The 5,926-nt window shown below is 37.7% G+C and overlaps 1 protein-coding gene across 2 annotated transcripts in view; it reads left to right on the top strand.

Annotated features, from left to right (window-relative positions):
- The window catches only part of LOC118743180 (TBC1 domain family member 31), a 167,542-nt gene that overhangs the window by 30,239 nt on the left and 131,377 nt on the right, over positions 1–5,926 (top strand). The gene's annotated exons all lie outside the window — the stretch shown is intronic.

The raw sequence follows: 5,926 nt of genomic DNA, 5'->3' as shown, positions 1-5,926 counted from the left end.
ACACTGGTTACAGCACATTTTCTTTGTCCAATCATAAAATGCTGTTCTTAATTTCCATTCCAGCTGCCGTTTTGTGATAAATGAAATATTTATACACAACAACCCGCGTTGTTGCCGCTTACTAGTTCTACCAGCCAAGCAATAATTCAACAATGTACACATATGGTACGAAGCAGCGTCGCGGAGTAGTCGCTCGAGCAACGAACCAATGTGTGCATTCAATTATTGCGAATCTAGCTAATTCCACTGCTCACAATAGAGCAATTGTTTATATACTTCGTGTCGTTTGGTTCTCTACATACATGGTACGTATACATTAATATATAGGTATGCATAGGCATATATATGTATACATATGCATCCGCATATCTATAAAATGTACAAATGTTTATATTTTTTGTACAAACTCTTGTTGAATGTTTTCGCATTTGCTTTCCACTAGTTTCCCCACTTTTGGTGGGTTGTTTAGGTCTAATGTTTGCATTGTGCGACGGTGGCTGTGTGTCTGAATTGTCCAAATCAATGAGACGTGTGACCTTACGTTAATGAGTCTTTCAAAAGAGCAAAACCATAGCCACCACAACCTCCACCGCTCGCCCCCACCATTACTTACTATTCCAACAAGGTCTGAGAAGCTACACAAAGCGCACTGACTTCGTTATTGAATTCTACAGACTGCTGCGTTTGGTTGTTGCTACTAATGATTGTTGTAGGTGCTCCACCACCGTAGCTCTACTTTACCTCTATTGCGTTGTTGCCGATGACACACTAGTCAAACAGCCAATGCCAACCCAATTTACAACTTTCGAGTTTTATTTTTATGTATTTTCACTTCACTTTTTCTGTCTTTTGTTTGCCAAATCCACAAACTTTTCAAATCATCTTAGTTCTTTCCAATGCCTTCTCGTATGCATAATTTTTTTTGCAATGCCTCGGGTGTTTGCTATATTTTAATTTTATCACATAATTGCAGTTTTCGATTATCGTTTTTTCGCAAGAAATGTAAAAAATTGCAATCGAAGTGAAAAACAGTGAAAAAATCTGAATCTGGCACTCAGTGACGTACGATAGTCAGTTTGACAGGTGCGAACAGTGCTGCCAAGTAAACAGCTGTCGACAGGCGTTGCCAGCGGCTTTTGTATTACAATTTTTTTGTCGATTTCTTTGATTGTTTGTTACCGTTACTTTGAAGTGAGTTAAAATGAAATCTTTTTTTTTTGGAATTTTTAATAATCACATTTTTGAAGACTTTTTCGGGTCTCAAGGCTTAAAATGAATGTTGTATTTTTGATGATCCTTCAGAGGTATAGAGAACACTAGAGCTAAGACGTCCTTGGCTAGCTATAAATCTGGGAATTTCCGATACACATGTAGATCCGACAGTCATCTATGTTCTTGTAGTTCTTGAGTCTACCATTGAGCGCGTGAGCTAACTTTATTTCTTTGCCTACGACTACGAGCATTTTTGGGTTATTCACCGTCGGAATTTGTACGCCATAGAAGTAAATTCCTAACTGTGGTCTGACCACCTTTGTCCAGGTTGGAGAGGGTTAGGCTACTTGCAATGAAGAAGCGGAGGGGTAACCGTTTACTTTCGAGCACAAGTCAACAATTCCATTCCCAGACGCCATTATTTATTTATTTTTATTTATTTATTTATTTATTTATTTTTTACAGTCTGTTAGACTTATATTGCAACAAAGATTTAACATTCTTATAATTAGATTTTAGATTTAAAATATAAATATTAAATATTAAATACAAAATACAAAATGCTCTACAGAAATTTTTAAATAACATTATTTCTTTATCACTGCAATTATTTTATGTCATTATACACGTATGCAATTTACTGGAAGTTATGTAGACGGTTGGAAAGGCCGAGTTTCCAATCCGCGCTATTCTTTTTGGGTTACTCCATTTATTGATATCTCCTGGGTGGTCAGAAAGGCCGAGTTTCCGATCCACCCAGTCGCGCTTTCGTGACGGTTAACGGTTGGAAAGGCCTAGTTTCCAATCCGCTCGTTTATTGTTTATTATCTAAGGGTCTAGGTAGTCGGAAAGGCCGAGTTTCCGATCCGCCTAGTCTCGATATCTTGGTGGTTGGAAAGGCCTAGTTTCCAATCCACGCTATTGTTGATACATCACTATCTTGTAGGCTGCGTTCTACAATAGTCAAATAGCAGCCGCTTGAAAAGAGTGATAGTATCACAATTTTTTATAGCCTCTGGTAATTCATTGAAGCACTTTAAGCCTTTATAGAAAATATTTTTTTTGTCCACTTCTGTTCTATACTTCGGGAGTCTGAAGCTGTTATTCTCTCTCAACAAATATGTATGCGTCTCATTTATATATCGGAGATTATCGCTAAGATAATCCGGCAGGTTGTGGTAGTCGTTATCAAAAGAAACAGTCGAGACTCCCTCTAGTAGAAGGGGTAACTTTGAAATATAAAATTTAAACAGTAGCGGGGAAAGGACACCACCCTATGGGACCCCCTATTTAATTTTTCTGGATTGCTAGGTTTGTCTATAAATATTACTGACGAATGTGGACCATTCAGATAATTCGCTGACCACCGTTTGAGTCCCTGTGGAAGAGTGGAAGCCCTAATATCTTCTAGTAGCGTAGAATGGCTGACGGTATCAAAGGCCTTTGACAAATGCAACGCTACTAGGACGGTTCTCTCACAGGGCGTCTTCGGTTTAGGCCACGAGTGCGGGAGTACCGGAAAAAGCAGGGTTATCGGACGATCACATTCTCCCTTGTTGGCCGGTTTCCCCGGTTTAAGTAGTGGGACTACCCTCCCCATTTTCCAAGTGTCGCGAATGATGAGAGTGGCCATAGACAGGTTAAAGACCTTGTTAAGGTAGTCTACTCCTGCAGGACCCAACTTTTCAGCATCAGCACGCATATTCCGACGGGTCCTATAGCTTTAGAGGCTTTCGCCTTCACGATAGCTACCCGCACTAGGTGTTGACCTTTTCTGTATATGGTGTCGCTGCGATTCCGATATTTTTGCGATATATCCGCGGACTCTAAATGTAGACAGATGCAGGTTTTATCCATGCTACCAGCTTAAAGATTGACGAAAAGAGTAATGGGTGCCAATTTACTTATCTAGGCTTATACCGCGGTAATTGGCGCAAAAAGCAAGATCTCCGTTCTTGTGGATTGGACAAAGCAAGATTCCAATCCTCGGCATCTCAAGTAAATGTAAAAAGTCTCTGAGAATGTAACATTACGTTCTCATTGAGCCATAAACTCGAGTTTTGCTGTAGCCCAGAGAACTCAGCATTGAAAGGAATTGAAAAGACACAAGTGCTCAGGTCTCTGCCGCCAGCATTTTCCGCCACGCCCCACTCAGTGTTATACCATCTTCCGTTCCTTTTTAGTGTGCTGGTGGCAATAAAGGCTTCGCCACGTATGAAGACACGAAGTGCCGGTAAGTGCAGCACTGCGTCAAGAGCAGCACGGGCTGTTGTAGAGGAAGCTCTCGTACAGCATACGGAGTATAACCGCCATACAAACTCTTCGCCGTCGGTCTAGAAGTGCTCAGCAGTCGGCTTCAGGGCACTATTTCTATTACCACCTCGTCTTGCTGAGTGCAGGGACGTGAGTTTTATCCATATACATTAACTTTTGTTCTTGTTCGTCAAGCCCACAATCTTTGTCGCTATTCAAAAGCGGTAAGAGTGTTTCGTCCATATCTCAAATAGACGTCAGTTAGAGTTTTCGAGCTGCATCCCTGCCTAAATACCCCCGTCTTTTCGCCCTTACGTCTTTATGCTTCTATTTTTTTGCTTCGTCATTAAAGGACGAAGATATAAGTGGGAGAGGAAATTCAATTCTTTGGTTACATTCATCCTTTTAGGGCAATTATGGCTCGTGGTGGCTTTCGTCTCTTCCAAAAAATATCGCCTTTTGATTGCCCTTTCTTCTTTTCATGTTCGGTTCTAAAGCAAATGCAAAGGGGGAGAAAATTTTGTGTTCGTTTCTTAAAATGTCACTCGCTTGTAAGGCAAAAAAGGCACATCTCCTGCCCTTTGAAGCTTTGTCAGGGGTGATGGTTGCCCTGAAAATCATATAACTAGTTGCTTAAAACGCCAATACTATGAATTGTGTAAGCTAGACACGGATAAGAAGGCAAAAACATGCCCTTTTACAGGGCTGAGTGTAGCATCTAACACATTTTGTATCGGGGAAGGGCAACATTTTTCGGAAGAAACGAAATTACCATAAGATAGTTGAAAGTCTTGGGTAAGAATTTGTTTATTCTGGCATTAAAGTCTTACAAGAAAAAGCTCCCTTCTCAACTTTCATAGCGAAAAGCTCCTTTGACAGAAAACACACAAGTGTATTGTTTAGCGTACGCTTTTGTCCTTTTTTTAATTTTTATATTTTTTTGTTTTAATGCAGATGAGATAGGGCATTTTTGAAACGAATTCCGAGATAGGGCGTTTTTCAATCAAATTCTAAAGTAGGACGTTCTTCAACAAAATCCTGAAATAGGGCGTTGTTGAAATATTCAGGCAAGTTCTGCAAATCACTTCCGAGTGAATTTCAACCTCACCATGCTATGGGCCAAATATAGTAAAACTGTGTTTTTAGTTTTACAATTTTTTTAATAGAACATTATAATTTCAAAGATATGATAAATTCCAAAAATTATTTAAAAAAATTAGTGCAATGTAGAGTAAAAATGGGTACCAAATGAAAGAAAAAATTCTGTAGGATTAAAAAAAATAAAATTTTTTAGGTTCACAAAAACGAATAGGTATTGAAAATGCCCGTTTAATCAATCTATTTTTTTTTTTGTAAGCTAATAAAGTTAAAAGTAATCAAAAAATATTTAGAGGTCACTCAAAGCGCTCAAAGTTTTCTATGTATTTTATATGGGTAAAAAAAAACTTTTCGTAGAAATGGTATAGAATTCTTAAAAATCAATATTTTCCGAACGGAAACTCTGGTTCTCTTCAGAAGACTTCCAACTTATAAAATACATATACACAGTTACAATCAAAAAATGGTTAAATAAACAATTAGGTTATATTATTGAGAACCTCGTGAAGGAACAGAGTTTTCCGAATGAAAAATATTGATTTTAAAGAATTTTATACAATTTCTACGAAAAGTTTGTTTTTTGCCATATAAAATACATGGAAAACTTTAAGCGCTTTGAGCGACCTCCAAATATTTTTTGATTTCAAAACAAAATAATAGGGGTATATTTTTTCATTATAGAACAATCCTAGGGGGTAAGAGCATACAAATTCCGACTTTACTTTTTCAAAGGCATTTTTGGATCACCCTAATGTATATACAAACATATGCCCCAATTTGTCTTCCTCTCTCTGTCTCTCTCTGGTTCTGATATCCTAATTGGGTACTAATATATCTTAAATATGCAGACTAAAACTAATGAAAAAAAATATTTTCAAATTTTTGTTCACATCCTAAAACTCTACCCAAAACCCTCTCATTTTCAATGCCACAATTGAACGCACGAGACTATCTTCATACATATGTATGTATGTATGTCAACTATTCACTTAACTGCCATCTCACTGATTACAATAAAAAATAAAACAAAATATGTAATTGAAATAAAAATAAACAAACGGCATTGAGTGCCACCCGCCGCTTGCGAAATTTTTCAATTGAATTGCCAAAGGCGAAGTAAAGCTAAATATGATGCGCAGGCAACTCCCTAACACCTACTACATATTTACATACAATTACAGCTATACATATGTTTGTATGTATTTAACTACATAAATTGATTGTCCTTGAACTCTTTTTTTAAACTCAAACCAATGTGTCACGTTCGTAATGAGTTTTCGTTACAAAACTTCAAATCATCGTCGTCGTCTGCTTCTGCTTCTTCTTCTTTTATTTTCTTTACGCACTTTGAAAATGTTAAAAC

This window comes from Rhagoletis pomonella, unplaced genomic scaffold, assembly GCF_013731165.1.
Source record: "Rhagoletis pomonella isolate Grant_MI unplaced genomic scaffold, Rhpom_1.0 Rhpom_scaffold_00007, whole genome shotgun sequence".
Lineage (NCBI taxonomy): Eukaryota > Metazoa > Arthropoda > Insecta > Diptera > Tephritidae > Rhagoletis > Rhagoletis pomonella.
The sequence above is the reverse complement of the archived record's forward strand: the minus strand, read 5'-3'. Positions and strand labels throughout refer to the sequence as shown.